Source organism: Meriones unguiculatus, chromosome 6 (genome assembly GCF_030254825.1).
Source record: "Meriones unguiculatus strain TT.TT164.6M chromosome 6, Bangor_MerUng_6.1, whole genome shotgun sequence".
In the NCBI taxonomy this organism is placed as follows: domain Eukaryota; kingdom Metazoa; phylum Chordata; class Mammalia; order Rodentia; family Muridae; genus Meriones; species Meriones unguiculatus.
In genome coordinates, this window is record NC_083354.1 from 120,314,043 (window position 1) to 120,336,507 (window position 22,465).

Here is a 22,465-nt window from a genome sequence, read left to right on the forward strand (position 1 = left end):
GCGTTCCTCCCAATACAACCAGTATAATAATACTGTGTGTATATGTGAATCTTGGTGTCTGTGTGTTTTCTAGAACTCTTAACGCTTAACATTTTCTGTTCAATTACTCTTCTAATGAATGCTCTTCTAATGTCTAGTCATTTCTCACTGCTAGGTCGGGAATGAAAAGTTTGCTGTTTTACTTAGGTCCAGAATGCTCCTGTACTGTCTTGTATTTTTAAGGAGTTGGTTTGGTTTTCATATTACTTTCTGTTTGGGGTGCTTTAGAAATTTGTGGGAAAATAATAGCATCATCTTTGCATTGCTGTAGAAAATGTCATGGTATTCAGAAGTTGCATTGGGTATATGAGGCATATAATTATGCAAATTGAAAATTGTTGATTGCCTTTCATATCCTAGCACCTAGAAATGCTTTTGGAAAAGCTAGTTATCAAAAACCTGTCATTGGATGGTTGGACCTGGTTCACAAAATGTCAGAAGTATCTGATGTTGCTGTTTAACTCAAAATTATCATGTATGGATGGTAGGATGAGAGGAAGAGAGGATAGACTGACAGGCGGATGTTGAAGGAAAATAAACTTTGTAACTCGTCTTTCAAAACTTGCACATGAAGTGTTGTGACTTGTATTGGGTCTTAAACATTGGCTCTTAAATATCACACAAACTGCCACTGAAGCAGATAGATTGCTTTTTTTTAGTCCGAATCCCACCCCATGCAACAGACTGTGGCTGTTTAGAGAACAAGGGTTGACTTATCTGTGTCATGTAATATCTGCCAAGGAGACACAGAACGCACGTCTAAATTGAAATAACAGTAATTTCATTTATCAAAATATTTGCATTTGAGTAGTTAATATTTATCTAATGAAAAGTAATGGGCAAAACAGTCTCTGCTACTGACCTTCTTATAATAAGTTCTATTACTTTTTCTCTATCATTGATGATAATATTAATGAAGTATGACAAAGGGGGCGATTCCTGCTTGAGTACTTGAGAAAACTGTCTTGTCCGTTACTGTCTTTGAGACTATCCCTATAAAACATACGTCACTAGACAGAAGCCATCATCCCATTACAGAGCTGTGTGCTCTGCCTCCCGAGATCTCATGCTTTTGTAAGGAGGATAAGTGCCTCCTCGATGGCCACATACCCTTGCTCTTCTGCCATTGGCTGGGTGCTCAGGTCTGTGGGGACAGTTAGTAATGTTTCCAGTGCCTCGGGGATGGTGTTATTTCTTTGTTAACTCAGGAAGGCACATTGGTGCTCTCCTGATTTTCAGTTAAAAACTCCATAAACGGTACCCAGCTCTGTGGACCAGACCCCACCACAGCCTGGCTAGGTCCTTGCTAAGATGTGACACTGCCAGTGTTGCACAGCTGTGTTTTCAAGGCGAGTCTCTAGGGAAGGATCTATCCAAGCTCAGGTTGTTGTCTGGGCTGTGGCTCCATCGCCTGCCTGCTGGCTGGGGACCATTTTCTGTTTCTATCAGAAACTACGTGTAGGTCGGTCGGGTAGGCCTTCTCAGCAGCACTGCGGCCAGCAACCGGTCCCTTGTCCACTCCTGTGCAGAGCTCAGACGTCTGTGGTTCCTTCTCTGTGACCAACCAGACAAAACTGTGATACTAGCCTCGGGTCATCTGTCTCCTTTTCTGCAGGTCAGCTTTCTGGTAGTTACCACGTCAGGGCTTTTCACAGAGTGCACACGTGAGGCCAGGAAAGCGTAGGGTCACTTAAGAATTCTGCCTCAGGTAAAATGCTCGGGACTTGCCCGATTTATTCCCATACTCAAAGCGTCACGCTTCACTTGTCCTAAGAAGTTTTTCCTTGAGTAATTCTGTCTGTATCGTACAGTACTCTTACGAGCTGGAAATGGTGTGGTCGGCAGTCACGGGGCCTTGTTGTGCTGCAAAGTGGCGCAGTCGGCAGATGCATGAGGCTCCTGCTAGAGAAACACATCCTACTGTCTTGCAGTCTGCCTTTTGAAACTCTATATTAAGGATATAATGAAGGAATTGGCAGAAGTAGGCTCTAATGACAAAAAGCACAATATCCCTCGAATCCCAGATATTCCAGAACTTGAAGTAGGGTGATTGCAGCTTAGACATCAGCCTGGGCGTGTTAACAAGGCCTCGTCTCTAAATTTAAAAGGTTAAAAGATTATGTTAAAGGTCCGAAATGTGGTTCAGTGTTAGAGAAAGTGCCTAGCATGCGGGAACCCCTAGGTTTAATCCCCGTACCGGCAAGGAACATGCAGATGCCAGCAACTGTCATTTCTCATCAAGAACCGTGCCCAGCCGTCATTGTTTGTATTGTGGCTTTCATAGGACTGCCAATGTGCCAGGACGCTCCACTGCTCTGTGCTGTGCCACATTACTGTGACTGCAGGGGTTCTAGGCATTGGGTCTCCTGTCGAGTGTGTGATAGTGATGCGCCGAACTGGCGTAACCTTACACTTTAAATGCGCTGGAGGCTACTTTTAACGGGCATTCTTTCTTCCTAGGCTTGCTGTTTTTCTCCAGGAGGTCACAGCAGTACTTCCTGCAAGTCCCTATTATTGTTACTTCCCAGCACAGAGGCACTTGAGCTTATGATTTTTCCTTCATTGGTCTGTAGATTTTGGTCAATCAATCGCCCCTGGGTTAGCAGTGGCCAGATGAGGCCTGGAGTCAAGCATGCAGCCAGGAAATTGACATTGACCCTAAACTGGACCAGACAAAAGGCTTAGCTTGGGTGTATTGTCATGAGGCAGAACCTATCACAGAACAGTGCAGCTGAGGAGATGGGCTGCAAGGAGCCAGCCTGAGTTGGTGAGCCAAGGAAGACTTGCCACACACTGATTGGTGCGGATACCAATGATGGTAAGGTGGAAGAGGCCAGACGTAGCAGCGAACAGTCAAGGACTTAGAAGTAAATGTGCTTGTATCACCGGTAAGGGCAATTTAGAATGCTTGATGACACTGTTAGTAGTGGTGCTAATAAAAAAGAAGAAGAGGAATTATATACATGATAGGAGGAAATCTGGCTGCTTCCTAGAGACGCTGCTACAGGGGTAGTCTTTGAGTCCCTTGTGAGAGAACACAGGAGGGGAATTCAGGGTGTGTTATTAGGCAACCGTGAGTGAATTATGGAGCTTGACGGTGGGTTCCCGGGTATTGTTTTACTCATGCTTACATTTTGAAATCACCTCAAGGAAGTTGCCAGACAGAGACGTGTGGGTCTCTAGGTGCCAAACGTACATACGGAGCTGTATTTCATGCTTGTGCCATCTGGCCTCACATTCTTTCATACCTGTTACAGAAAAGTGGCCCTGTTTTCAGTGAGGTGACCGATGGCTCCCGAGTGCCCTTCACTCCAGTGACAGGCCATGCGTTGCTTTTGACACCCATGCCTCTCTGTCACAGTTGCACACCTAATCACATTCCTGTGAGTCTTTCAAATTGTATTCAGAGGGTTTTACTTCCCCTTCTTTCTACTGTTTAAGTAAGTATTTTAATTAAAAAAAAAAAAACCACAGTGAAAATTATTTGGAGCCTGGGAACCTGAGAATAGAGACAGTCTGTTTTTATGTAAGAGCAAAATGCTGTCTTTCAAATACTTAGTGTAGAAATCTCACCACACAGTTGGCTAAAATATTCCATGTTCACAGTGGAATTTGAAGTGAAAATAAAACTCTTTTTGCTCCGTTGCCATGGGAAGGCCAACATTTAATGCCATCTTTTGTACTGAGCAAAGTCCCACGGCAGTAGACAGTGGGCGCAGAAATCCCACCATCCAGGAGAGTGAGGAATGTTAAGTCCCAAAGCTGTGTGGATCTTGTGCGTAGTGGATGGATGACACACATGGATCCCTTCAGTGTTTATTTACAACTTGCTCTGCCAAGCACTGCCCTGACAGCCAGGTATGCAACAGGAAGAAAGAGACAAGGTTCTGTCCTCAGGAGCTGTTTGGGTCGAAGCCGAGAATATGGGAGAAAAATTAATAAAAATTTGGAATTTCTAATAAGGATAGTAAAAGAAGATTGGGATTGGTGTGTGTATTGCAGTGTCTGGTGGGCAGTATTCTACAGAGAGTGGAGGGCTAAGTTCTAAGAGGCCCTTGCTCTGGGAAGGTGGACCTGTTCCCTGTGGTGGTTATGTGTGATAGGAGCTGTTTATCCTGTAAAGATTATGTTTTAATTACTTAATTTTTATGCTTGTGAGCATGCCTCCCTTGGTGCCATTAGGGACAGGCATGGCCTGCTTTTCCTCTGCTCCCCTTTCTGTTTCGTGTGTGTTTTTATAGCATGATATTTTCAGTGTCCTCCTGAGGTTAAGTGATAGATTGGGCTTATAAGTGGTAGATATGAATTTTTTTTTCTTTTCGTGTGCACTGGGCCTGTTGAAAGTTGATTTTCCAGGCAGACGAGCCATCCTCTTGCTGGTGGAACACTTTCCGTACCCTTCCCGAATCCCATGCAGTAAATGCACCATCTCCAGCTGTGATGCACACCAGCCCCCGCTCGTATGCTTTGTGTGGGAAGACATACTATAAATCTGTTGCATGGTGAAAATTTGCAACTGCCCGAAACCTCCTGCATCTAATGTACATTTAGATACAAACAGTTGCTTGTTTATGTTTTGTTTTCCTTCTCTGAAGTTTCAGTTTCCAATATGCACTGGAGGCAGAATTCTATATAATGCCTTAGTCTCATCTAGATTAGTGCTTGGCAAGCTATGGCCTTTGGGACAGATCCAGTCTTAAATTTTATTAACGTGCATATATGATCATTTATTTAGTCCTTAAGTGGGACTGGTTTCATACTATTATGACCTGAAAAAAAAAAAAACAAACATTTACAGTGTGGTTGTTGATGAAAAGTGTTCCGACCTTTGATCCATAACATACAATAAAAAACAAAACAAAACAAAAAACCAAGACTGCTATAGTTATAAAATAATTTTGGAATAGTTCATGTTTTAGATTTTAAAGTTCCCAGGATGAGTCCTTCGAAGAAAATGGTCAGCGGTTTAAAATAATACTTCATTGTTATTTTAATCTCTTCAGTTTTTAAATTTTAAATAAGGTGAATAAACAGAACAAAGAGACATCAGATCATATGATTAAGGGTCTGGTGCTGAAGATCTGCAGTCTCTGAAGGTGGACACAGGGGGATTGCAGACTAAGGCCAGCCTGGGCTTCGGAATGAGCTCAAGGGCAACCTAATGACCTTGTCTGAAATAAAGTGTAAGAAGAGGGTTGGGGATAGAGTTTAGGGGTGGGGTGCGTGAGTAGTTATATACCTGGCCCTAAGTTTAATAACTATTATCTCAAAAAAGTTTGAAAAATTAGATTTTGGAATGCTCGTGAGATGGCTCAGCAGTTAAGAGAACGGGCTGCTTGTGCAAAGGATGTGAGTGAGTTCACTTCCCACCTGTACGGGAGCTCACAACTGCCTGTAACTGCAGTTCCAGGGCACCTGACACCCTCATGCAGACATATATGCAGGCAAAAGACCAAGGCACATAAAATATAAATAAATATTTTTTTTAAAGTTAGATTTTGCTATACAGAACTTGATAACTTTTAAAACTAAAATCCTCATGAGGGTGCATTCCATTTAAGTGCTGTATGAATTGTCCAAGGTGACATGTAAGGTAAAGGGTGGATTTGCTTTGAGTAAAGTCATATGATTGCTTATTTTACTTTGCTTCCTCTGTGTGTATGTGTGTGTATATGCGTGTGTATACGTGTGTGTGTATGCGTGTGTATACATGTTTTATCTTTGTATCTGTGAGAATTGCAAGTCTTTTTTTTTTTCTTATAAACTAATTTGTTTTCAGACCAGTGTAGTTTTGAAAATGATGTCATTCTTTGTTGTCAAGTCATGTTCCAATGTGATCATTTTGTTTTCCCTCTCACCCAGCCAACTTCACATCCCATCTCCACTGGCATTGCCAGAGTCTAGATTCCTGAGCTCTGTGCCTTGCTGCACCTCTCTCTAATCCTGCACAGGAGAAGTAAGGTTGAACACAAAGCTCAACACGAAGAAGCACATGCTTTTCGTGGAAGTGGTCTGCTTGTCTTTGCTGCTTGTGGCTGGCAGAGGAGGCTAACAGATCTTGTTCAGTGCTGCAAAAGCTAATTACTGCTTGATTTATAAACACCAATGCTAAAGGCAAAGTCACTACCATGACGGCCCTTAGCTGGGGTTCCTGCTATGCATGCAGTCTGATTGTGCATAGCCTACAGGGCTCTACTTCAATCTGTAGGCCTTGGGGTGGTAAACTCATAGGTCCCTACAGGAAGCTCTTTTTTATTGTACAGTTTGAAATCTAAACTGTTGGCATACATAAAGAAATTGAGTTGGGCTGGTGGTCATTGACAAGAGGGCTTAGAGAGTTGCTGGACATTTCCATGCACATGTATGCTGGGGTGTGCATACACACACACACACACACACACACACACACACACCAACACATTTGACAGCTGAGTGCAAAGTTATTTGCAAGGATATTTTCCTCCTTCTTGGATATTGAGAAATTTAGACTGTAGTTTATTTCCTTAGGGCTTAAAGCGTTTCTCCTGGTTAGTTCTTAATGTCTTCTTGTTACAACAGAGAGTCACCTGGGAAGTGGGAATCTCCTATTTATGAAAGACTGCTTTGCCTTTAGTTCACTGCAGACAGAATTGCCCTCCAGGGAGGTTGGCCTCAGTTGTGTAAGTAAGCTGGCCAAGCTTGCACCAGTGAGCTAGCCAATGAGCAGCTCTTCTCCCTGCTGCCTTCTGCTATACTTCCTGCTTGAGCCCTCACTTCCTCTAATGGTGAACTGTTACCCAAAGCACAAGCCAGATAAACCCTTTTCTTCCCTAAGTTGACTAGTCAGTTTTCTCATAAGCTGATCACAGCAAGAGAAAAGCAAACCAGACCAATGCTTTTTTTTCTACTTTTCAATTTTAAATTTCTTCCTTGTTTCATTACTCTGCTGCTAGCCTTTAGAATTCAAGGTACTACCAACCATTTAAAACCACTATTCTCCTTTCACAGCTTCTCCACTGCATACCTCCTTGCCTTCTCAGAAGACTGTGGGAGGCCTAGTCACTCAGAACAGTGGCATACTAATTCAGAGACAGCAACTTTTGGCTTCACTTGTCAACATGTCCCTGTCTCACCACTTACCCATTGGTGGTCTGGATGAGGTTAATGACCTTTCCGTCTGTTTTCTCCATCATCACATGGAAACAGCAGTATCTGTCTCATGAAGTGGTTGCCAGAACGCATGATTGATGCTCTCCGGAATGGGCCAAGCATGCATAAGCATCCCTGGGCCAACATGAAACAAAAACATACCTGGAGCTGGGACTGCTTTTCTTCTCCTTCACTCAGGGATGAGCACCCTGAAGTGCTTATGACTGTCCTGTATAATGTCCTGGAAGCACTTCACCCAGAGTGATACCATTTTCTCACTGGCATGTTTTAGAATGTTCTGATGTGATATTTTTATTGTTTTTGAAAACACAAACAAGCAATTTGTTCACCCAGCTCTAAGTTCTTCTCTTTTGAAACATCAAAATAATTACTATGACATTGTATTTTTTTAAATTTTATTTATTACAATTTATTCATTTTGTATTCCAGCTGTAGCTCCCTCCCTCATCCCCTCTCAATTCCACCCTTCCTCCCTCTTCTCCTCCCATACCTCTTCCCCAATCCACTGCTAGGGGAGGTCCTCCTCCCCTTCCCTCTGAACCTAGCCGATCAGATCTCATCACCACTGGCTGCATTGTCTTCCTCTATGGCCTGGTAAGGCTGCTCCCTCTCATGGGGTGATGATCAAAGAGCCAGCTACTGACTTATGTCAGAGGTAGCCCCTGTTCCCTTTACTAGAGAACTCATTTGGACACTGAGCTGCCAAGGGCTACATCTGTGCAGGGGTTCTAGGTTATCTCCACGCATGGTCCTTGGTTGGAGTATTGGTCTCAGAAAAAAACCTTGGACCCAGGTTTTTGGTTCTGTTGGTCTCCTTGTGGAGTTCCTGTCCCTTCCAGGTCTTCTTATCTCCCCCTTCTTTCATAAGACTCCCCGCATTCTGCCCAAAGTTTGGCTATGAGTCTCAGCATCTGCTTTAATACCCTGCTGGGTACAGCCTTTCAGAGGCCCTCAGTGGTATGCTCCTGTCCTGTTCCCTGTTTTCTCCATCTTCTGAGGTCTATCTCATTTGCCTTTCTGAATGAGGATTGAGCATCTTGCCCAGGGTCCTCCTTCTTGCTTAGCTTCTTTAGGTGTACAGATTTTTAGTATGATTACCCTATATTATATGTCTACTATCATGCTGGAGAGGATATGAAGAAAGGGGAACCCTCCTCCATTGCTGATGGGAATGTAAACTTGTACAACTACTTTGGAAATCAATCTGGCACTTTTTCAGAAAGTTAGGAATTGTTTTACCTCAAGATCCAGCTATATAGCTCCTAGGCATATATCTAAAATCTGCTCAAGTATACAACAAGGACATTTGCTCAACCACGTTCATAGCTGCTTTATTTGAAATAGCCAGAATCTGGAAACAACCCAGATATCCCTCAGTTGAGGAATGGATACAGAAATTGTGGTACATTTACACAATGGAATATTACTTAGCAATTATAAACAAGGAAATCATGAAATTTGAAGGCAAACTGTGGGATCTAGAAAAGATTATCCTGAGTGAGGTATCCCAGAAGCAGAAAGACACACGTGGTATATACTCACTTATAAGTGGATATTGGACATATGTAAGATAGGATAATAATTTTATATATATATATATATATATATATATATATATGAAATCGGGTCAGTTTTGTTTTGTTTTGGAGTATGTGTTTGTTTTGTCCTAGATCTTGCTATGTACCAGTCTACCCTCGACTCATTTACCATAGGTACACAATTTTTAACTTCTGAAAAATACATCAATCTTATAAAAGATGTAGGATATTGGCGTTTGACACCATACATTGGGGAAAATATCTACTTAACCTCAAATACGGAAATGATGACAGATCCAAGTGATATCACCAAAGACCTGCTTGGAGAAACAGTGAGTTTCATTAGGATATTTAAGGAATATAGGTGAGGGATTACTTACAAGGAACAGAAATGATTCAAAGATAGCTATGCCACCAAAGCGCACCCCAGTGTGGGTGACATCACAGAAGGTGGAAATCTGGAGCATACTATACAATCGGTAGTCAGCTTAACAGGTTGGAAAGTGCCCTTCCCAGGTAGCCCAGTTGGTCATGGCCAATTCCAGGCACCTTGACTAGTCTCTGCTTCTTTTAGGCAGCTTAGCATGTCTGAGAGTATCCTTGAGCACACCTTACTGTTATATATGCTTCATGAGAGAGAAGCCTAGTTAACTGGTCAGTTTCAGGGACTTCCTTAACCTCTTTTGTAGTATTTACTTCCTGACCTTAATAAGCTTCCTAAAGGTTTGATTATTTTATCTCCTGTTAAAATATCTGGATGTTTCAATGTCCTGTAAATATTCTGTGTCTTAAACACCTTTGTGCCCCCTACCCCCCCCCCCGTCACCCCCAGCATGAATGGTTTAATCTTGGAGGAAACTGCTTCAGAACAGACATTTGCAGCATCTCAGCAAATTTTTCTTTTGCTGCTTTTAAGTTGTCTAGAAACTGTGATTTCTCTTTTCTGACAGTGTTAAGTCAGCTGGATCTACCTTTAAATGTAAATAAATGAAACCACACAGTAAGTAAACCACACAGTAAGTTCCTTTCTTTCAGTATAAAGCATTTGAGTGTCATCTTTCATATCTGATTCCTAGTCATTCCCTGTTGGCCGTAGTTTTCCACTCTGTGCACATACTATTTGCATATGTCTGCTCCTGTTAATGCTGTTCTGATTGTTTTCTCTTGAGCATTTTGAGGAAAACCATTGTAAATGTTGCTGAATGAGTCTTTGTGTGATGTATGTTTTCGTGTGTGTTCAGTAATAACCATGAGGGGAATTTCCGGTTGGGTCTATCTCAAGTGACCAACCATTCCTGGTGTGAAGCAGGGGTCAGGGTCTACTATTTCTCCAAATGGATATCCAGTTGTTCCCTTGTTGTATATTGAAAATGCCTTTGGATTTTCTGAATGTATCTGTCAGAATCAATTGTATGTGTGCTGTTACATTTCCAGACTCTTGTCTTTTCTTCTTAACAATACTGTGCTGGGGTGACTGAGCAGGGGGCAGCATAGTTATCCTCCTCGTGTAGAGAGATCCTTTCTTATCTCTGTGAACACCTACACCACCCATCTGAGCTGTTTCTAGTACCTCACCCTGCCATGAGGCACCCATCACTAATGCATGATTCTGACTTTGAATTTTGCATTTGCCATGTGTGTTTTGCAGTTGGGTGACTTCAGTTTGTTCAGTTATGACAAATCTGGTGCAGTGCATTCCATTTCACTGTGATCTAGGTCAGAGAGTTATACTAAAAGGAAACGTGTGTGCAGGCCTGAGTGAACACAATTTACAAAGCAGCCCACACTAATAAATCAAAGAGGAAAATATAGTAGATAAATTTATCAAAATTTTAGCTAATTTAGCAGAAAAAATAGCATCATCAACAGTGTTTTAGTGCTGCTTTTTACAGGTTACCAACGGAGATTTCTTTTTTTCTCCATAAAATGTATTTCCCCAAAAGGTACAGAGTATACAACATATTTTGGGAAGATGGTTTTGCAAAAAGAACAGGGAGAAATTGTAACAACCGAAAATGAGGACCTTTTAAAAAAAAATACCAATTGCAAATCAAAAGAAGATCTCCCTTCTCTGTTTCTCTTCTCTCCTCCCCAAGAAAGGAGACCTATGAGAGAGCCCTGGCTCCGGGATGTCAGGCAGACAAGCATCAGGCCTGGAGCACTCATTCTCAGGAGCCAGACCACATGCATGCTTTGCTCTGCTGGAGTTGCAAGGCCCTTAAGATTGCTTTCCTTCTCTGGAACAGTCGGGATCCACTCTTGATGGATCAGACCACTGCAGATACAGTGGAATAAACTAATGTTCCTATTTCGATCTACAATGCTATCTAAAGACACTCAGGGTAAGATTTAGTTCTTGCCTTAATGCTAGACAGTAGTCAAAGCCTGAAAGAGGTATGGTGGGAGATCTTAGGTCCTTTGTTAGCATGCTGCAAAAGGACAACTGGGATCCCAGCTCTCCCTCTTCGGGCGAGCAGGCTTCCAGTGCTTTGTGCCTTGTCAAGGTGTCATTCGCTGCCATAAGTCCCAAGCCATAGGACTTATTGTGGGCTGAAACTACAAACCAGTGAGCTAAATTAATCTTCCTCTACTAAGGGATTTTATCTCTGATATTTGTTACAGATACCAGAAGCTAACACAGCCAGGTTCCCTAGCCTAATGTTCTCAGTATAGGGAACACCAGGTACCTTCTCTGTGTAATCAATCATGAACTTACAGCACATGGCTTCTGTTCATAAAACAGAAATAGACTTGAAGTTTCTGCTTACCCTCTTTGGGAAGATGGCCAAAGTCACAAAAATACTTCTAGTCTATAACGTGTAGAATGTCATTAGGGTATGGCATGGACAGTTCTTGCTACTCTCCTCTGGATCCCTGGGTCACTTCTGTGCTGATCCCTTAAGTACTTGGCCACTTGCCCACTGAAGAATGTTTCTGGGACATTAATTTGTGATTAGTACAGAGTCATTTTTGTGGACTTGAGTCAGGTTTTTGTTTTCTTTTTTTTTGGTAAAACCTATCCATCATGTTCTTGTCCTGATGGAAAGCCTCCCCTCTGAGAGGCCCTGTCTGCAGTGCAATTAACATAGCTCTCTGAACAGGGCACTCGCTGGCAGAGACCTCCAACAGTCACTTGAGAAGGATGTAATCAAATACTTTGAAATTTGACTTCACTTGCAGTCTGACTTTGGACATAAAGTAAAAGAGAAGCCTCAAAAGGTTTGTTTTAAAAGGTGGTATACTATCCTTCAGGTCACTCCCAACTCCAAGGCTAATATGACACACATGATAAAAATAACGCAACAATACAACTCATCTTCCCTTGTGCTTATTCTGCTGAGTACTCTGTGCTTAGAAACGGTGCCCTACCTGCACAGTGACAACCCACAGCTCAAGAATGACTTTCACCAGAGACACACAGCTTGTCCTGACAGTGTCGGAAGGAACTGCTCTTTCAGGATGTTCAGAATGTGTATATTGTTAACCTAAGAAAGGTCCTTAGATACATGACACAGATTTTCTTCCTTATTTAGAAACTATTCTGTCATTCATAGTTTCAAAAGATTTTTTTTTTATATATAACTTCATCATTCTTGAAGGACACAATACTTTCCTTGTTCAAACTGCTGAGTGATGAATGCTGCAGAAAACTAACACTCTTGAAATGAAAATTAAAAACGGTACCATAATTATTGCCACTGCTTTTAACAAGATTATGTAACCATTAAAATCGTTTACTTGCTATAAAGGATCTTGGAACAGGACGTGTGCCCGTATTATTGTGTATAAGCAGGGGAGACACTGGGGACCCAGATTCAGTTCTCCTGAAAAACACGGCATCATGAAACGAAAATGTGGGTGCTTATTCTATGTTGAAAAACGAAACAAAACAAAACAGGTTTTGGCTTTATAGGTAATTACACACTTAGCCTATATTGGCTGTTTTTTTTTTTTTGTTTTTTTTTTTTTTTTTTTTGTCAACAAGACACAAACTAGAGTCATCAGAGAGGAGGGAGCCTCAACTGAGAAAATGCCTCCTCCTGTAGGCCATGTTTTTAAAGCAGTGATTGATGAAGGGAGTGGGCCTAGCACATTGTGGGTGGTGCCATCCCTGAGCTGGTGGTCCTGGGTTCTGTAAGAACTAAGAACGCAGGCTGAGAAAGCTGGTGAGTAGCACCTCTCCATGGCCTCTGCATCAGCTCCTGCCTCCAGGTTCCTGCCCTGAGTGAGGCTCTGATGTAACTGCTTTTGAAGATGAACCGTTGTATGGAACTTTGAGCAAATAAACCCTTTCCTGCCCAAGTTGTTTTCAGTCACGGTGTTTCACCACAGCCACAGCAACCTGAATGTAAGATAGCCGTGTAGATGGGATACATCTCAATTTGATTGAAGGCAAGTATCTGTTAAGGAAATCCCATTTTCTCATCATTTCTTATATAGAACTTAAAAAAAAAAGAGTCCCTAAGAACAGTGAAATTAACCATAAAACACACATAAATGGAAATAGCTTTATCATATTTGAGACATAGAGAAGTGTTGTCTGCTAATGTTGCTGGGCTATGAATCACACAGTTTTGAAAACTGTGGGAGTAAAATTGTAGTCAGTATAAGCTGACACAGTAATGAAATGTCACTGGCTTTCTTTCCATCGTTTTACATTCCATTCCTAGGGTAGTAGTAACAAACCATAAAGCCTCAGAAACGCGCCCAGGTTGCATCTTGAATCATGCTAATGTCTCTAACTTTACATATAAATAAACTATTTTCCATTTTCCCTGTCACTTAGACTTGCCAGATTCTTCCCAGACACTTAACTCAGGCTACGTGATCCAAGTGTACATGGATCTCATTAGGTAAAAGGGGAGGGAGTCTAAAGATCTAAGGGATGAAATAGCTGAGGCCTATGTAACAGTAAGGACTGCCCCAGTGCCAGCAGGCCCTTGTCCTGGTGCCTATAATAACCAACAGATTGTCTGACAGCTCTGCGCTGAGCCTTTGGTTCCCAGCATTCTTGTTTGATAGTTAGGAATCCTGCTCGAAAGGCAGTCCTTACAGTCCTTTGGCAGAGCCCCCCCTGCACTGTGTAGACTGGCGGTGGGCCAGATCAGAACAACAAGGCACGAGGCAGCAAGCAGCAGCAGCCTGAGGCTGCACACCGGCTACTAATCAAAACTGATCACCTAGGCGCTGGGTTCCATCATTCCTAAACATGCCTTCTACAGTTTTATTGCTTCCTTAATTCTAAACGGGAGGATACCGTTTTATGAGATATCCATGCTTAATGTTATTAATAACGAAGAACAAAATGAACCAATGCCGACACACCCGTCATTTCTACTCTGTAGACATGAAAACTACTTACACCCCCCGCATTTTCGCTAGACCTTCCTGTAAACAGTCATAAAGATACATGTATATGTAGACTGTTGGTAACAATGGCATCCTAGCAGAAGAGAGGGTAGACAGAGTGTAAGCTGGGTGCTGGGGAGGAGGGCCTGTTTGGGACAAGGTGGGGGTGACGTGAGGGTAAGAATGGATAGTCAGGGTGGCTGTGATCAGAATGCATCATATATGAAGTTATCAAAGCATCAGCGATTAGTCTACAGTCCTGGTACACACTTCTCACACTCATGACAGGTAGCACCTGTGGATAACTTTTTTTTTTTTCAGTTTTGTTAATATACCATCATTTATTTAATCAATTGGCTTTTGTTCAGAGGACACTATAGTAAATACATTCATCCCTTTCGTGGGGGGTGAACACCTCAGTATATCTTTAGGTAGAATTTTCCAATATGGAAGTATTGGGGGTGAGAATATACACATTTGTAAACCTTTCAGTTTTGTTTTGTTTTGTTTTGTTTTTTTCTTTTCCCAGATTGACTTGCAGGATGTACGTGTACAGGGTGTGCAAGTGTGCTTTTGTGTGTGCTTTTCCTAAGCTCTGGAACTTCAGTACACATCAGTTTCCTTACAGCATAACAGTTCTAAGCTGGGTTCTCCTGAGGGCCTGGGGGTGAGGCATTTATATGCTTCAAGACAGATGCTTTTCTAATAATACTGTGTTATTTGCCATGGATGTGTTAGTTTTGTCATCAGTCAAAAGTTAACCAATCTGCCAAAGTTATTAATGATTAAAAAAAAGTTGAAGTATACAATGACATTACTCTAGCAATACCCTGCTGAAGCACTTAGCACTTAGCTCCCAAATTCTTGATATGACCCTTTTCAGATAGCAGGTGTTTGCATTTCTCATTCCCTGAGGCTTTCAGGAAGTATTCACGTGAATAGCAAATGATGTTCTGTAGTTACCCATGTGTTTTGATTAAGGTGCCGTCTTTCAGACTCCCTATGTGACTATGTAAGGATGCAGGCCCATTAAATTCCCACGAACCATCGTCTTAAAGTAGCAGGGTGCTGCCTCACTGGCAAGGCATGCAGAGATGCATTAAAGTACTAGTGGGGCTGTTGTTGCACATGGCTAAAATCAGAGGAGCCTTCAAAGAACTGAGACAAATGGGTGTTTTATATCAGTCAGACATAGCTAAAATGTGTGTATGTTTGTGGTTTTTTTGAGACAGTTTTACTCAGTCTGAGGCTGAACTTGACCTCTCTGTTATCCAGAATGGCCTCAAACTTAGCTCTGCCTCCAATTGCCAGGGTGGCAGGGATGCATCCCAGTCCTCAGCCATAGAAGTTAGTGACATCAGCCTTGCCACATGCCAGACAATGAAATGTGAAGATGCTGTGAATGTCCAAATTATTCTGTGACTTAAGGACAGAGGGACAAAGACTGCTCAGGGATCACATCCACAGCCTTTTATACAACTTAATAATTACTAATTTTTTATAATTATAATGCTTTGTTGTTACTAGGTTGTTATGTATCAGCATTAGCACTCTGTGGTAGATAATCTAATAGTATCTGATTATTGTACCCACGGGCAAATATTTTTGTTCTGTAGGAGCAATCATGATAGCTAGGTATATACCTTTAAGTGGAATGCTTGCCCAGCATATTTTAAAAGTTCCTAGAGTGAATCCCTACTACCACAAACCTCTTTCTTGCAAAGAATAAGCATAAGAATAAAGAAAGAGAGGGAAAATATATATGGGAAAAAATAGGATCTGGAGTCTGAGCTCAGTCCACAACCACCCATTTTCTCCTTTCTTCAGTGGAAGTGATAAGAAAAATGCTCATCTGGCAACATTTGGGGGAGTCTCCTCGCTGAGGAGAACAGGAACCTTCCAAACCAACATTAACGTAGAGCCCGACCTTTTAACTACGTTGTTTTTAGAGTGTAAGCCGTAGCATTTCCCCAAAGGGTAGAACACTAACAGAATGAATGATCTGGGAAGTCTCAGAACAGAAGCCACTTGATTTCTAGTCCTCATTCTCTAAGTTTATAGAACCAAGACAGAACTCAAGGAAAAGTCGTGCAACTGGGTGAGCCTGAGACTCTGCACTGGCCACTGCCCCTCACAAGGACAACAGTGGTGATTGTGCCCTCACCCACTCTGTGCCAGTGGAGGATTGCCTTAGTCAGGGTTTCTCTTGCTGTCCTTAAACACCATGACCAAAAGCAGCTTGGGGAGGAAAGAGTTCATTTCCTTTACTCATCTTGGACCATAGTCCATTGAGGAAAGCCCAGGCAGGAGCTGAAGCAGGGGCTATGGAAGGTCACTGCTTACTAGCTCTTCATGGCTTCCTCAGCCTGCTCTATTATACACCTCAGGACCACCTGCCCAGGAGAGGTACAGTCCCCAGGGAGCTGTTCCCCTGCCACACCCCCAATATCAATCACTAATTAAGAAAATACCCCACAGACTTGCCTACAGGCCAGTCTTAAGGATGCATTTTTTTTCCATTGTCGTTTTCTCCTTTCAGTTAACTCTAACTTGTGCTAAGTTGATGAAACAAACAACAACAAAAACAGGGCTAGGGTCATGGTAATCTGATAAAGGGAAGGTCCACGAGAATGCATCCAGCTATCTCGTCCAGCATTCCTGAGAGCTTCAGCCACTCTTTTCCCGATATTTCCTTTGTTCTTCGTTCCCTTCACCTCCCACTGCCTTCACAAGGGGCAGCAGAGAAATGGTCCCAGTACTGGCCAGCCTCTTTCCCCTCTTCGGTTCCTCCTCTGCACTACACTGCACTTTCCTGGGTTGTTAGTGCTTATTTGTTCATCAGTCACTTAACGACCATCTCCTTCCTCAGGGTGGAAGCTCTGTTAGAAGCAGACACTTCTTCCTGTAGTATTCCCTAGCTCACATGTCTTCACACCTGGTGAGTGAATGCTTGTGTGTTTGTTTGTTTGTTTCAAAATGAAACTCATGTTCCCTATGTGTATGTATCTGCACATATGGTGCGCATGCACTTGTGCATACATAGATGTGGTGATAATAGATCACCAGAGCTCCCCTTACAGAGTAGCCAGAGGAAAGAACACTGGTGAGTTGTTACTTTGGGTGAAAACAAAGGTCTGAATGTGTTGAAGGGTAAGGTTCAAGAAAGGACAGTTGCTTCCTTCTCTTGGAAAGTGTCTGTTGAACGTCCTCAACAAAGTAAGCATGGAACAAATTAATCAAACAGCTTTTTAGTGTCTATTTTGATCCAGCAGTCTGTCAAATGAAGAGGAGGGTGGAAACTGTTTGATGTTTCCTACATAAATGCTTAGAAGTGTTACTAGTCTGTATCCCACAGCCTGCAAGGAGCTGTTCTTTGGTCCAGGACACCAACCCAGCTCTTCCTAGAGTTTCTCCAAGTGAAGGCTGTGATGGGCTCCGATGGTCACATATGCTGATGCCTCACCATAGCACACATGGCAGCTACTTCCTTCGGCACACGTCGCTCCACGCTATAGATCCAGGTCATTGTGGATATCAGCATTCCCATCTGACTCTCCCTCGGGAGCGAGTGTATGGTCCCTGACTTTTTGTACTTTTCCCTGGTGGCACATGGGGCAAGGCATTACTAGTTACTTTTTCCAGAAGGGTCATGTGTTCTTGGTCACTATTTGTCTCTCATTTGTTTTCACAGTTCCTCAGTAATATCTGAGCAAGTTGCAATGCCTATGGACATGGCAGCTTTTTATAAGGATTTTAAGCTGAAAATCAAAGGAATGAAACCTGTGGCAGTAAGAGATTTACACTTCATCCTTGAAGTGTATCTTGACTTTGTAAAACATACTGTTGTCCAGGAATTAAAAATGAACAGATTTGCCTAGCTGTTAACCCTTTAGAACCCACCCAGAGGAAGGAAATTAATGCTGAGGGAAAGCAAAGGTGGTTTGGTCTCAGGGCTAAGAGACCATCTAGCCAAGTTCTCTCTTCCCTTTCTTTCTACATGTAAACTTGCCATCTCAAGTTTCATTTCTCATTATGGACCCAAATACTCCTGAGATGTATGTCTTATAATCTATTTTGTGAGTCATAAATGAAATTCAGTTGTGTGTATAAGCTCCTAAAGATGCCATTTAGTGGCATTCATAGACAACTAAGAACATTGCCTAGCCACACAGAGGTAGGGGAATGACCTCCAACTTCAATAAGGGCCTGTGAAGGCTCTGTGTGCTCAGTCATGCCTGCTGTTAGCATAATCACCATTTATTACTGGCCTGTGGGAAGGAAGGGAAGAAGGAAGGAAGAAAGGAAGACCAAATAGAACCATTAAAAGATTGTTTCATTTTGACCTCATGTGCTAAGTGCTTAGAGCTCACTAGTAATAACCTATAGAGGTGACGCCTTGTGCTGTGTCGGAGACACAGGAACATCTAGACACTTGCCAAATGTCATCAGCTTGGAAATGAAAGATCTAGAACTTAAGCCAGGAAGCCTGCTGCTATTATCACAGCACATGCTTTTCATCCTATACCAGGACTTTTCATCACAGGACTTGCTTGCTCCAAAAGACTACATTTCCTGGTAAATTGTATGATAGGCGAATTCATCTTTTACAATGACTTGAGCTCACTTTTTCACTTTGAGCTATGAATTATTAATCGTTATAGTCAAGATGATGAACTTTGACACCTTGATTAGCATTTTTCCACATTGGGTGGAAATTTGCATGGCATTTTAAACTATATTGAGGAGGAATTGATTAGTGCATTCAACAATTAGTGGCAAATTACTAATCACGGTAAATAATTCGAGATGTGGATTTTCTAGCTCCCTCACTAATATGTCTGTGCCTCTAGATTGATTATTGTTCTTTAGTGCTGGTGTCTTAAGTAAGCAGGTAGCGCAGGCATTGATCTAAACACGTTTCTCCAGATTGGGTGGGGGATAAGAATGCACTTTAAAAATCACTTACATTTTAGGAGGTGCTACATTAATCCTTAAAATGACAGAAAATCAAGATGATTGTGTCTGTGGGCTTTAATTTATTAAAATTTAATTTGCTCCCGTGCCTTGCTCCAGTAGCTCTTGTGCTAGTAAACTAGCTATAATTAGATTAGCAGCCTGCTCAGGGCTGGTGACAGCCTGTGCCTCAGAGAGCATGTGCTGGATTCCGCATGCGCCTCCTCCTCATTGGCTGGCATTGCTGCTCACCCTTTTGATAGGTTTCCACAGTAATCTTTATGCTGCATTAGAGACGTAGATACGGAGGCACTGTGCTGTGTTCTTGCAGAACCTAGGCAAGGTGCTTGGCTGGTTATATCAAAGAAGGACTGCGACCCGGCAGAGCAGGTGTTCTTTGTTGCAAAGACTCCGTGGAGCAGGACCTGCAGCTAGCTGCAGGGGGAGGTCAGTGAAGGAGTCGCAGTTCGCGGTAATTACTGGAGGCTTTCTCTCTCAGGAGAAACACAGATCGTGCATGAAATGAAGCATGCTCACAGTGTCACCCGTCTAATTTGATCTTGCATTGTTGACGCTGTGTAAACCACTGTGTTCTGTACTAAGGCGCAATCGCGGGGAGGGCTGCTTGCCTGGTGAGCAGCTCCCCTGTTGAGGAAGGAGCTTTGTTTTTCACCTGAATGCCAGGGGGCTTGTGCTTCCGAGTGATTCTCATTGGTCCTTTTCTGTTTGGGAAAGCCGATGTTGCTTCCATCTAGGTGTCTTTGTTGGTGCTTGTCAGAACTGTTGACTTCACTTTGAGTCCTAAATTAAGGAGAATCGAGCGGATCATACTTTAATTAGAAGAAGACAGAAGGGTCCTGATTTGTTGTCTGGCTTTTAGCTAGACAAGGAATGTGCTATTGTTTCTTCACAGATGTGTGCAGCCTTCATTTTGGATGTCTTTCTTTGTTTCCCCTTTGGTAGTTTTGCAGATCTGGCTCTGTGAAGTAGACTCAAACGGGTGTTTGTCAGCCACGCCTGAGGAAGTGTTTGACTCCCAGCTCTGTTTAAAGGAGGGATGCTGCTCTTTCAGGTGAAAGAGCGGTAGGGAGATGGGTTCTCACGGCGTTCAACATTTCTTTTTTCATTCTATAAAGGATTGATTGCCTGCTTTATTTTCCAGACAGGACAATAAAGAACCTTAAATTCTGTAATGAAGATAGGAAAGAAAACAGTTAACAAGACCAAGGCTCAAAAAAAAAAAAAAAAAAAAAATCTCAAACCTGCCTAGACCTGTTGGGGGTCCAGAGCCTCTGTCTCTGTTTTAGCCCTTAAACTTGATAACTGATGGAAAGGCATATCAGACCACAGACTCCACAGAAACTTGTGTCCTGAGTCACCAGTCACAGGACTGGCCAGCTGCCACCATGCGTCTGCTATCAGCAGAGTCAGGCAGACTCTGAGAACTGTCAGGAACACTTGCCCTGCTCTGAGAAGCTGGGGCTGCAGTTTATACCTTTTGTGAAAATCGCTGCTCCTGTCTACATCTCTGTCCTGCTTAAAGCAGCCCAGTGTACAGCCTTTGGCAGAGGGACACTTCAGGTGGCCAGCCACACCTCACCACTGTCCCATGCCCTCACTCCCAGATCTGTCACGGAGGGACTAAATTATCCAGAGTCGGCATTACTCCGTTAACAGATCCAAGAGGGAAGTAGGAGCTTTGTGGAAGTTCAGCGGGAAGTAAGGGAGTCTGTCATGATGAAGTTTGACCGCCTTTAGCAGTGAGTTACTGTGTATCTTTGTCTTGAGGCGGTGGGGAGATGTTTTCGTCTTTGAGACACCCTGGGTGGTGAAATGAACATAGCCATTCTAATTCATATAACACCCTGGGAGCACACCTCAGCTATCCTCACTGCGGACAGTGCCCATCCCAGTGGCCTACTGATGGCCCATGACGCCAGCGAAGGTATACTAAAAGGCTAGTTTAATAGTAGAACTAAAAGACGTTCATGTTTTAGAAAAGTAACACAACATCATCCACTTTTATCTTCACCTTTATCAGTTAACTTTTTGTTCTTAATACATTAGGGAGAATCTATCCCCAGGAAAAGAAAATTAAAATGGATTTTTGAACTCGTTAAAATTTAAAATCAGCCAGGATGATTTGTTTGTTTTCCTACAAAAGACCAGACCCTTCTGTGTCTTTGTTATTCTTGGCCTGACATTCCCCAATTGCAGACATAGACAGAACTGTTTTGCCTTTTAAAACTTAGGTTTGGACATTCATCAGGGGAGGGATATGTTGATGCAGTTATATAATATACTCATCTATATATGTTTGTAAATATGCAGTTAATATTTGTATACAGTGTTGGAGTTGAACCCAGACCCCAGCACATCCTAGGCAAGTGGTGTGTCACTGAGTCATAACCCTAGCACTTCCTTCCCCCTTCATCTTCTGGAATGCCCCATACCTCTCTAAGGAGACTGCCTTAGAAATAGATGGCTGTTGTCTTGTCTTTACTTACTGCCAAAGCACTCTCCCCTGTAAGACTGTACAGGGTGCCTCCTGTGAGCTGCACCCAAGAGTTGTGCGTTCCTGAAAAAGCTAGAAGGTAGTGCTGTCTGTTCTCAGGGTCTGAGGCTGGTTCTTCAAGAATCACTATGTCTTAAGGAATTTCTTAAAGCCTTAAGTATAAATGTCTAGACTGTACATTGCCTGCTGATGGCCCACAATGCCAGGTAACATGCACTAAAAGGCCATTTAAAAAGCAGAAGTTCAGGCTTTTGCAAAGTGCCACAACAGACACTTTTATCTTCAGCCTTATCACTTAGCTTCTTGTTTTTAGTGCATTCGGGAGACTCTGTCTCTTAGACAAGAAAATAAATGGACTTTTTGGACACTTTAAAATTTTTTTCAAGCCGGGCATGGAGGCACATGCCTTTAATCCCATTACTCAGGAGGCAGAGGCAGGAGGATCTCTGTGAGTTCAAGGCCAGCCTAGTCTACAAAGAGCGTTCCAGGACAGCCAGGGCTGTTACATAGAGAAACCCTATCTCAAAAAACCAAAGAAGAAAGGAAGGAAGGAAGGAAGGAAGGAAGGAAGGAAGGAAGGAAGGAAGGAAGGAAATTTTTGTTCATTCTCCTAATTCTTTAGCTCATTGGATGAAAAGTAATAATTCTGACCAATCAAAAATAAGTTTATCAGTGTGAACATAAAAGGTAATATTTTAAAAATTAAAGCATTGTTAATGCCTGGGGGCAGAGCTCAGTTGGTAGAGTATTTGGCTATTATGCAAGAGGCCTGGGGTCCAACAAAACCAAAAATAGATAAAACATTTTCATTATTTGATATTTTCTGTCTCTTTCTTCTGGAGGCTTACAATGACAGATGTATGAACCAGTTTAAATCTAGAAAGCCATTTCACTTAGGATATTACATGCCACAAGTAGCAGG

At 42.5% G+C, this 22,465-nt stretch overlaps 1 protein-coding gene across 8 annotated transcripts in view; it reads left to right on the plus strand.

Moving 5' to 3' along the window:
- Nucleotides 1–22,465, plus strand: part of Fam110b (family with sequence similarity 110 member B) — a 139,313-nt gene that overhangs the window by 47,024 nt on the left and 69,824 nt on the right. For 2 of the 8 annotated variants that reach the window (XM_060385943.1, XM_060385948.1), the window contains exon 1: nucleotides 19,293–19,500. The exons of 3 other annotated variants lie outside the window; for them this stretch is intronic. The gene's annotated coding sequence lies outside the window, so the exon portion shown is untranslated. Of the gene's footprint in view, nucleotides 1–19,292; nucleotides 19,501–20,767; nucleotides 20,789–22,465 lie in introns of those variants that run through there. 3 more of the 8 variants (XM_060385942.1, XM_060385947.1, XM_060385945.1) reach the window with 2 other exon arrangements.